The sequence below is a fragment of the Lactuca saligna genome, chromosome 2 (genome assembly GCF_052625555.1).
Source record: "Lactuca saligna cultivar CGN05327 chromosome 2, ASM5262555v1, whole genome shotgun sequence".
Classification (NCBI taxonomy): domain Eukaryota; kingdom Viridiplantae; phylum Streptophyta; class Magnoliopsida; order Asterales; family Asteraceae; genus Lactuca; species Lactuca saligna.
The window spans coordinates 12,886,409-12,898,637 of record NC_136418.1 but is presented as its reverse complement, the minus strand read 5'-3'; the positions used below and the strand labels follow the sequence as shown (position 1 = coordinate 12,898,637).

The window sequence follows — 12,229 nt, the reverse complement described above, 5'->3', positions numbered from 1 at the left end:
AAGATGTTAATCTAAACCCACTTGGTTATTTTTCTAGTAATGACTTATGTATACTGATATGTTTTAGCACTTGATTCATGCATCATAATACAAATCTCGATTTTTAGATCCTTTTGACTAGTTTCAACACCATAAACACACATAAGTATGTAAATAAACATAGAAATCATACAAGGCATACACATAATGATAGATCCACACATTTTCTTGTATTCCCCCCCCCCCCCCCCAAAAAAAAAAAAACTTATAAAAACCGAAAATAAGGGGGTATGAAGCTCACCTTGGGTGTGGTTTCGGTTTTGGAGGGGATTGGAAGAAGTTTGAGGTGATTTTTCGGCTCTAGCACACTATGATGAAGATCTCAGCCTTGAGGTGATTCTAGGATGCAAGATCATGATTTTTGCATGGATTAGGAAGAGATTTTTGATAAAACAAAGAATCTAGATCATAGATCCAAGCATAACCTTACCTTAGATGAAGAGTTTGTGGAAATATCCCCTTGAAAAATTCTTAATTTTCAAGATCTTGATGAAGAATGGAGGGAGTTTTCTTGAGAGAGAATTGTGTGTGTGTGTGTAATCGGCCGAGAGTGAGAGAGGGAGAGAAGAAAAGGGTGGTTTGCATGGAGAAATGAGACTTGCATGGATGTTTGGGGTGTAAAGGCTTGGATATCTCCCATACAAAAGTGAGGTGGCATGAAGAAGTCAACCCCCCCCCCCCCTTTTCTTCTTGGATTTGGGCCTTGGGCCGAGAATTTGGAAGGAAAAAGGGTTTTTGGGCTTTATTGCCCTCAAGCCCATATAGAAGTTAAGTTGGATGATTTTTGACCCAAAAAAAATATAATATGATTTTTACACTTTGTTGGACTAGTTTAGGTTAATCATGGTTCAAAATTTTTATTTATTTATTTCATTCTAGGCCCAATATGGCCCAAAATGTTGAAATAAATGGATGTGGGTCCAATTAGAGCCCATTTGAAGGTTCTAATCCCATGATAGTCAAATTGGAGGCTTATTGGCCCAATGAGTCCAATAAGGAAGTCCTAGTCCCAAAATGGACCTAACAAGAACTTCTAGGGTTTCCAATTGCTTGTTGACTATTTGTAGCACTTGTATGGTGTACTTGTTTGAAAATTAGATGTCATAGAGTAAGCATCATACATGCTCTTTGAGTTTTTGATTCTACATTTAACTTAAGTGTAGAGATTACATGACACAAAATTTCTAGTTGTGACAGAAACCCAACCATTTAATAGTTAAAGCTAACAAATAATAATCTAACCAACAAAAAACAATTATTAACAAAAAGATACAAATAAAATTAATAGTTGCATTTATTTATTTACTTTAACAATTAATGTAAGAAATTTTAATACCTTAGTAGTCCCACAGAATGAGGGTGAAGTCAGGGAGAGACACACCAACAAATAAGGATAAGAAAGACCCCAACAACGATGGTGGCCTCCTTGTCGATGATCTCTATGGTGAAAATGGCAGACATGCAAATAGAGATGGCAAAAAAAAAACCATACCCAATGGGTACTTGAAACCCGAATCTGAGTTGACTGGGTAAATCCCGAATTGACCGGGGATGGGGATGGGTATTAACCGAATAAAAAACACGGTGATGGTTCTACCTGTCGGTTACCAATACTCGTGCCCGAAATAGTACCCGATGGGTACTCGGAATATATATATATATATATATATATATATATATATATATATATATATATATATATATTACCCGAACAAAAAACACGGTGATGGTTCTACCTATCGGTTACCAATACTCGTGCCCGAAATAGTACCCGATGGGTACTCGGAATATATATATATATATATATATATATATATATATATATATATATATATATATATATATATATATATATATATATATATATAAGAACGTTCAATCGAGAACATGTTTATTGCGAGAACATTTGAGAACAAAAATTACACTTTAATTTTACAAGGTGGCATGATTGTAAGTAACTTAACAATTGGTTGCAAACATATGATATTTAAAAAATAATGGAGGTATAATCGTAGAAGGGAATAATAATTGAATTATAAATACATACATTGTCGGAATCCTCGATTAACGAAAACAAAAATCCTCATTTCTCTATAAAATTTCATCGATTTTCAGCAAAAACGAAGAAAATGTCATCAGAAGCTTCATCGAAAGGTATCAAAACACATATCCAATTTTTTTTTTGTTAAATACCACTTGATTTTCATGATTATTGAGTTTTTTTTGGTTGAATATCACTCGATTTTTCATGATTATCGAGTTTTTCTACTTTTTATTTCATCGATATACAGGAAATCAGCATAATTCAATTTTTTTTTTTAATTTTTTTTCTTTCTGAAATTAAACCCTAGTTTTCATTGTCGAACAATTCGCTAAAGGTTTTCTGTTTAATCACACTCAATTTTTTGAGTATATCAAGTTTTTCTACTGTTCATTTGTTCAATATACACAAAATCTACATTTTTTTTAAAGTTATTTCGAACTAAAACCCTAGTTACGAGTATATCTAGTTTTTCTACTATTGTTTTGTTCAATATACATGAAATATGTATTTATTAAAAAGTTATTTCGAACTAAAACCCTAGTTACGACTATATCTAGTTTTTCTACTATTAATTTGTTCATTATACACAAAATTTGCATGTATTCAAAAGTTCCTTCGAACTAAAATCCTACTTTTCGATGTCGAACAAGTTACTGAAGATTTTCAGTTTAATAACACTGAATTTTATGAATATTAACGTTTAATTTCTCAATTTAGTGTTATATTATTCATGTATTACGTAAATAAAGTCGGTTTGAAATTGGTAGAAACTACTAAAATGTTTGAAAAAAAATATTCCAAAAAAAGGATAGATACAAAAAATGTGCATGAATGTGAGAAATCATATGTTGTAAATGACTGTGTTCAATCATATATGATTTGCTAATGAATTCTTACTTACAATGACTGTGTGCAATCATATATGATTTTTGATGTTATAATCTCCAAAAGGATGAAATCACATGTGATTACATTTATACATACAACAAATATTGAATCACATGTGATTACAATCTATATAAACAATTTATTATTTATTTGTCATGAATTGGATTAATCATAGATGATTTTCTTATAATACATGTATTTGTACATCTCATAAACCAATAAAGAGGAGCTAATAACTAAAGAAACTAGTACTAAAAACTTTACAAAAACAACAAGAAGATCAACTCAAAATAGCAATACTTCAATCATTCAATAATCATTTATGATTAATCACATATAACAAACACTGTTATTAATCACATATGATTGATATCTTTTATGTACAAAAACGGATTCAATAGCATGTGATAATTATATGTTATGAGCACTATATGGACACAAAAGATTTCTAATGACATGTGATTAATATTGACTTTGTGATTTATTGGTTATATATGTATTTTTATATCTCAGATGATCCTAAACAAAAAGAGAAAAATGGTAAAAAAAAAAAATAGTGTACCAACAAAACAAACAGAGGATATCTGAAGAAAACAATGAGAAATGTATATTCATTCAAATATATATATATATATATATATATATATATATATATATATATATATATATATATATATATATGATTTTCTAATTATATATGTATTTATAAGTACATATATAACTATATATATACTTATAAATACATATATAATTAGAAAATCACACACACACACACACATATATATATATATATATATATATATATATATATATATATATTTACTATTATATAAATTATATAAAGCATATTCAATGTATGTGATGCGCCTTTCATTGTAACTTACGCTCTTAACTTCTCCCTTTGTCTGGAAAACCCTAATATCCTTTGCAAACCATTAATCGTCGCTTCTCTCAAATCTCTTCCGTCTGTGTCCTAAGGTGCTGTTTGATTTTATGAAGTAAAAATTTATGAAGTCTGCGGACCACCTCTGCAGTAGAAGAGGTGGACCAAACGGCTGCAGACTATAATAAGAAGCGTGTTTGTTTTTTTAACATCTGCATAATGCTGCAGATATTAAAAAATTAAAATAAACTAATTTTATAAACCAAAAATAACTTTTTAATACGTAAAATTTAATAATGTATAACATTTCGGTAAAAATTAATGATATTTCAGTAAAAAAGAATGATATTTCAGTAAAAAAGAATGATATTTCAGTAAAAAAGAATGATATTTCATCAAAAAATTATCATTATTGAATATAAAAAAATGAAAAATAAATTCAATAAGAATAAACGAAAAAAAAATGTGAAATAAAATTTTAATAACATATAATCAAAATTTCAGCAATAAAAGAAGAAGATGTTGGAAGAGGTTAGAAGAGGCAGTACAAGTGTTGTGCCAAACAGAGCCTGCGCAGAGGTTTTTGATTCAGAAGACTTCTAAAAAACAAACAGCTGGGATATGAAAAGTGCTGCGCGAGTGCTGCGCCGCGCAGCAGCAAGAGGTTTGAACAGGTTTTTTTCAAAAACAGCACCAAACTCTCTCCAATCTCCAGACATGCCTACATTACCATCACATTCATAACATCATCGCTACCGCCGCCCTCTGTTCATTGTCGCTACAACCTAAAAGTGGGTCACCGGTCACCCTAATTTTCCTCCATATCAATTGGATAATCGTTGCCCTGGAAGTCCACCTTTTCCGCAACCAGCGCCCGCCACCATTCTATCTCCCGGGCTTCTACCTTCTGTCAAGACGAAAAACCCTAACCCTATCCCGCTTCACAATCTGCACAAACGTCACACAAAGTTCATTGTAACCCTTAACCATAAGTTGCCTCCACCCACTCTCTCTTAACATTGTCTCCATACAGTCTCTACTCCTCTGTTCCTGTACCATTATTCTGGCAACGAACCACACCACGAGAAATGGAATTTTGGTATCTTAACTCTCAGGTGCTTCTTCTTTACTTTAAATTACAATTAAGTGTGATTTGTTTGTGTTTTTCTATTGTTCCAACTGATCAGATTACTCGAGAATGGTAACATTGATCAAATTGTTGATGATGATTCATGATATGGTCACATATCAACTTTTTTCATGGACCACCATATGCTTACAGGTAAGCTTTGTTCAAGGATGATAGAACTTTGATGGATGATGAAGATGTTAATCTGTTAGTTTCTCCTCAAGGATATGTTCTTTCTTCATGGGGTCAAATCAAATGGGGACATGATCTATGTAAGTATTTTAGCAATTTTTCATAACTATTGAAGCTTCGATTATTTAATTCATGTTGTGTTTGTTTTCTTTGAATTATAATCCAATGCAGGACCAACTTTATAAAACTTTTTTTTGTAGTGGTGAAAGTGGAGCTAGAAAAACTGAAACAACAAGGAAAATTGATTGAAAATTCACTACAGTGAAACTGCAAAAATATCGGACGCCAAGATCGAAACATGTAAGATTTCAAATTTATTTATATTATAATGTTGAATTTTTTTTCAATGTTTATCTATATCAAAGTCTGGTAATTTTGCCACATTTGTGAGCAGGTTACTATTCTATTTTCTCTCTTGAACAACTAATCCATCAACATTATATTTTCTTATTAGTATTATTACCATTCTCTCGATTGTATTCTTGTTATATTTATATTTCGAACCTTAATTTGATATGCTTCCTGTCTATTTTTTATTTGAAAAATTGGATGCAACTTAGTGTGTAATACAATCAAGTTGCAATGTGTTGTAATTTCTCAGGCATTGCTGCTACTGTTAGCTAAACAAGAAATATTGAGTATACATTAGATTACTTGCCACCAACCCGTTACGAGTTTCATAAATCAAGAGAATCGTACAGGAACCTAAACTCAACGTGACTATATACACATTACAATAAGTTTTGACTATTGTGCCCCTCTTGATGTATTCGGTATGCTATAAAGCTAGTTTATATTTCATATTAGCATACACGAGCTTAGTTTGTAAAAGGGTTATCACATTTTCTCTAGAATATGAAGCTATCATATTCCAGGTAGTTGCATGATTATAGAATGATAAAAAAAACCTTAATAACAGAAGCCAAATAAGGAGTGAAAATGTGGTGTATTGGTATGGTAATTATGCTTTCATTTTTTTGTTAATTGTTCTATCCTAATTTTATTTAAAATTCCTTTTTCTTATTAGTAATATTGTAATTTTCTTTTGTTATAAGTAAAAATCCATAATTTGGAAAAAAAAAAGTTCGTTAGAAAATATTGTACTTTGAAAGTACAATGATATTTTGGTTCTTATTGCAAGTTGTGTGGCTCTTTTTGTTTTTTTTTTTCTAAAGAATAAGTTAATAATCCAATCAATGTAAGACTAAATTACATTTTTGGTCTGTATATCCGAATGTAATCAACTGAAGACTATTTTTAATTGTTACATTGGTTTTTTTTTTCCATATTATGTCATTATACTTTGAATCTTCAAAGCAAAATACTGTAATAAAAAGAAATTAATGGAAAGTATGCTGCTATTTATAAATGTTAGTAACATTGACAAGAATTTCAACTTTTAGTATATGTTTTATTTTTAGTATGATATTATGTTAATTAATGAAAATATGATAATAATTTAATTATGTTTGGCAAGATTTTCAACGGGTTTTATTTTGATTTAAAAATTTGAGTATATTTGTTAATCTTAGTATTTTTGTTATGATTTTAATTTTATCAATTTTGGATTTGTTATCAATACTCAAAAATAAATCATATCTTACTCTACAATTGTCGATTCCACCTATAAATCTAAGCTTCGTTCTTCATTTTTAACTCTTATAGACAGACATCAAAGTTCCGAGACGACTACATAATTCCTCCAGATATCTGGAAGATTATTTCATTGGATTTCAAAGATTTTAGGTAATTTTCTCTCTCTCTCTCTCTCTCTCTCTCTCTCTCTCTCTCTCTCTCTCTCTCTCTCTCTCTCTCTCTCTCTCTCTCTCTCTCTCTCTCTCTCTCTCTCTCTCTCTTCTCTCTCTCTCTCTCTCCTCTCTCTCTCTCTCCTTCTCTCTCTCTCTCTCTCTCTCTCTCTCTCTCTCTCTCTCTCTCTCTCTCATAAATCTCTTTTGGTATAATGTCTCATTTGATATATCTTGAAGTGTATGTATAATATTTTCTTATTTTTTATTCTCTCTAAAGTAATAAACTACTTCAATATATGTTTGTGACAGTGTGTATATGTCTTTAATTGTTTGTTTGAGTGAGTGGGTGTGTATGTTTGTGCATTTGAATGGGTATGTGTGATTAAGATAGGTAAGGGATTTCGTATGTTTTTTTTTTCACATTTTCTTCTATGGATCTTCATAATGCTAAAATATGACATTATTCAAATATATGACTGTGGATGTTATTAAAAGTATTTTTTAATAGAATTTATTGTTTTTTATTTAATTATAAGGTTGTAAAATAGCACCTATATATTTTAATAAACTTAATTTTTGTTTTGTTTTTAAGCAACAATTGTAGTTTAATTTGACCCTAAAAATAATGTATATTTTAGAAATCAAAACACTTTGCTAGAAATCAACTATGAACATTCAAATTAACTCTCAAATGTATATTCAACTTCCGCTCTATTGTCGAACTATATACTTAGTGAGAAACTATTCGTTGAAATGAAGTAACTCCCGCCAAAAGCAAACAATTTGCCATAATAAAAAGATCTAACAAAGGAAAATGTTTGCCGCTCACTGCTTTGCGCGGGTAAACAGCTAGTATATATATACATATATATATACACACACACACACACAGAGACACACGATTTTCTAATTATATATGTATTTATAAGTATATATGTGATCATATATATGAACACTCTATGCTTATGTATAATGACTTGGTTTATATATATATATATATATATATATATATATATATATATATATATATATATATATATATATATTTATATATGTATTTATTTAATATATGATTAAAATCTATTATTAACAACTTATGTTTTTGTTTTAATAATATAAGATTTTCTAATTATATTTGTATTTACATTTTTCAGAACAAAACAATGAAAAGCCTACAAATGAACAACATACCAAGAAAACAAACAAAAAAATCACCAAGAAAGGTTGCATCAAAAGTTATATTTCAATCATAAATGATTATAAAACAAAAAAAATACTAACACTCTGTTATTAATCACATGTAATTAATATCTTTTATGTATAAAGGAGAATGAATTACATGTGATTATTATATGATACGAACAATATATGCTTATTTTTCATAAATTGGTTAAGTAAAATTAAATATTATGTATTTATTCAACATGTGATTAAAATATATTATGAACAGTGTGTGTTTATTTATGATAATTTTGTTTAATAACATGCAATTAAAATTGAATTTGTGATTTTCTTATTACATATGTATTTTTTATATCTTCGAAAATCCTAAACAAAAGGAGAAACATGGAAAAAAAAAGGAGAGTGAAACATCATAAATAGAGGGAAGAATAGAAGAAAAGAATGAGAAATGTATAATTGAATAAAATATGACTATACACATTAACATAACAAACTCTTTTTTAATCAAATGTGATTACAATGTTTTATATATACAAAAGATATAAACATGTGATTAACATCTATCACATTAAAATGTATGTTTTATTATAATAACATTGTTTTATACTTTGTGATTTATATCTATATTTATATGTCTCATAAAAATTTTAAGGAAAAGAAAAAAGATTCTCTGAAGAATAAACAACAGAAAAGAGGTCTAAACAAAAACATGACAAAGGTATAACTCCCTCTCTTGATCTTTGACATGATCTTATATGAATACTAAATGCTTATATGGCTTAATGATATGTGATTTTCTGATTATATATGTTTTTAAGAGAACCCTTAACATAAAGAAGAAAAAATTACAAAAGAACAAGAAACTGAGAAAATATCCAAAGAAAAGAAAGACAAATATATAATTCAATCACAACTGATTAGACATATTAATGTCTTGTATACGTTCAATCACATGTCATTTATTATAAGAACATTGTTTTATCGATTAACATCTATCAATAATAATGTATGTTTTATTATAATAACCTTTTATTATTATTATTATTATTATTTTTATCTTTTGTGATTTATATCAATCCTTTTTATCACAGAAAAACAAAAATAAAAGGAAAAAGAGTCATTAAAGAAGACTCGTTAGAAAGCAAGACTAAACTAAAACACGACAAATGTATAATTCAAAAAAATAATTAGGAACCTAAACAACCCAAAAACTTTTTTAATCACATGTGATTATAATTAATTTTAGAAACTTATTACTTTAATCACAAGTGTTGAAGAATGTGTACTTTTTTTAATAACATGTGATTATAATCAATTTTAAAACATATTACTTCAATCAAATGTGTTGAAGAATGTATACTTAATTATTATTGATTTGTTTACACAAGTGATTTTCATTACAACTATCGTACCTGTTGAAGAAAAAATCGAGTAAACAAAAGAGAAAATCAATAGCTGTAAAAAGAGAAAAACAAATTGTTAATGAAAGTGAAGATTATGACTTTGAAAAAAAGGATACAAAGAGAAGAAAGAAGAGGATAGTGAAAAAGCATTTTCATAGAACGTTACCATCTTTAATATATGTGTTTTAAAACACATGATTAACATATGTTATGATAAAAATGTCTTAATATATACAAAAGACAAAAATCACATGTGATTATGTTTACTGTGTTTTCCAGTTATGTCACATTTGATTTAAAATACCACATATATATAATAACATATGATTATGATAATCTATATATATATATATATATATATATATATATATATATATATATATATATATATATATATATATATATATATATATATATCCGATAAGAAATTTTTTTTGGTAGGAAGGTAAGAAGTTTTTTTTCTACATATTTTTTTGACGAACAAAATAAATGAATCACTAGATGATTCATTTGTAAGATGATTCATAAGAAAAAATTCCCAAAAAAACATCTTTATGATTCATTTTTAAGTAAATTAAGAAAAAATTCATTTTTATGATAATTTTAGTGAATAACAACAAAATCATTGTATAAATGAATCATCGAGATGTTTTTTTGAGAATTTTTTCTTGTGAATTATCTTACAAATGAATCATCTAATGATTCATTTTGTTTGTTCGCGAAAAAAATATGTAGAAAAAAACTTCTTACCTTCCTACCAAAAATTTCCTTCTTATTTGATCTTGATTCTATATATATATATATATATATATATATATATATATATATATATATATATATATATATATATATATATATATATATATATATATATAAACAAAAATCATATGTGATTATATTTCATGCTGATAGAACCCCATTTTGACGATCGATGGATGCGGAAGAATAATATCTCGAGATTTAACGGATATAAAAATGAAGAACATGAAGAATATATGATGAGAAATTCCATAGATTAGAAAAGAGAGATCAAATATAAAATTTTAAGAACATGGGTGGGAGAGAAGACTTTGCTTTGGTGGGAGATATCCCACTACTTTCTCTCTTTCTAGAAAAGTTACATTTCTTGTGTACATATAAGAAAATGACCAACTCTCCCTTTATATAGGAGGGAGAAAATACACCTATAATATAACAAAGGGAAATAAATAACCTAACTATCACTCATTATTTGTAGAGCATTTCCATGCTCTAACAATCTCTCCCTAAATGCTCGCAAATGATGAGGGATACAATAAGTGATACAAGGCTATAATACAGTAATCTGACTAGCTAGTGTGGTAATAAAATGAAACATAATGAGAACCAAATACTGAAAAAAAATTGAAGATACCCAAAAAATCAAATATCAAATTGTCAAAGAAGTGAGGATGCAAAAGAGCTCCATAGTGATATCATAAATTGTAATTTCTAGATTATGTATGTTTGGGTTGCTCAACCAAAAATACATTGAGGCTAGGAAGTTTTCTGCAGATGGATTCAGAAGGATGCATAAAATGAGAATTGTTCGGGATAAGTGGGTGAATGTTTATGAGGATTGTAAGTATTTGGACTATTGGGGGGGGGGGGGGGGGGGGGGTTTAGGGAAATTTTAGACACAAATGCACGCGTTGTGGTTTTGGTGTAATGGCTGTGTTCGATTGGAGTTGTCCTATGTGATTCTAATGTACTAAAATTTAATTTTTCTTGGGGGCAAGCAAAAGTCAAGTGTGGGATATTTTGATATGTGTATAACTAGCCATATGTTTAGTATAGATTTTTATTCATTTTTAGCTAACTATGTGCATCATATGGACAAAAAGGTACTTAATAATGTCTAAATTGTATTTTCAGTCCAGAAGACATGCTTAGAAGCAAAAAGGAATAAAGAGTAGCAATTAGAAGCTAAAGAATGAAGAGAAAGAAGAAAATATGGAGCTACTCGGCGAGTCCACGCAGCTACTCGGCAAGTTCCCGAGAATATTCGCGAAGAAAAGTCAAGAATCCTTGCCGTACACAGATTTTCCACATCTACTCGGCGAGTTGGGGACCTACTCGCCGAGTTGACCCTATTTTGTGATAAGTATAAATATAGAACCTTTATCTGAATTAGGGACTCTTTTCCTGGCTTTTTAGGAGATACACCTGCAATTGAAGAACCCTTTAGAGACCTGAAGAACCCTAATCCCTGATCTTTTGAAGACTTAAGGCGAATTAGGTTATATTTTCCACTTAATCTTAGGATTGAATCATGACTAGCTTAGTTAAATTTGTTTTTGAGCTTGTTTCCACTGTAATCATGAGCTAAATTCGTGTTGTTTCTGTTTAGGAAAAACCAACTTACTCCTATGGTTTGATCATTACTTTTATTGGTTGTTTATTGGCGATTTTATTAAATTAAGTTTGTTAAAGAACGTTATGCATTAACCATAACTATTTTCTATTAATTGGAAGACAATTAAGTTGCATGAACATCTCTTAGTTGTTAACCTCATATGTTTATGTGAACACTTCATCATATGTCTAGGATTAGTGAACATGACACTAGGATTAGTTAGAGAATGGGTAAATTAATGTGTGAGCTTGTTTGAGAAACCAACAAACAAGAGTTTAGTTGAATCACCAATTTGATTAACCAATTACAAATTTTATTTAATCCAAATAAATGAACTAGGGAATTAA

The 12,229-nt window shown here is 28.8% G+C and overlaps 1 long non-coding RNA gene across 4 annotated transcripts; it reads left to right on the top strand.

Annotated features, from left to right (window-relative positions):
- The first annotated feature begins 4,561 nt into the window (after nucleotides 1–4,561).
- Nucleotides 4,562–11,841, top strand: LOC145030709 (uncharacterized). 4 transcript variants are annotated; one of them, XR_013676684.1, is made up of 5 exons: nucleotides 4,562–4,969; nucleotides 5,137–5,255; nucleotides 5,376–5,475; nucleotides 6,841–6,921; nucleotides 11,402–11,841. It is a non-coding gene; the product is annotated as an uncharacterized LOC145030709 (long non-coding RNA). The 4 variants fall into 4 exon arrangements; XR_013676685.1 differs by lacking the exon at nucleotides 11,402–11,841 and adding an exon at nucleotides 8,078–8,096; XR_013676686.1 differs by lacking the exon at nucleotides 11,402–11,841 and having other exon boundaries at nucleotides 5,347–5,475; nucleotides 6,841–7,010.
- The last annotated feature ends 388 nt before the right edge of the window (nucleotides 11,842–12,229 follow it).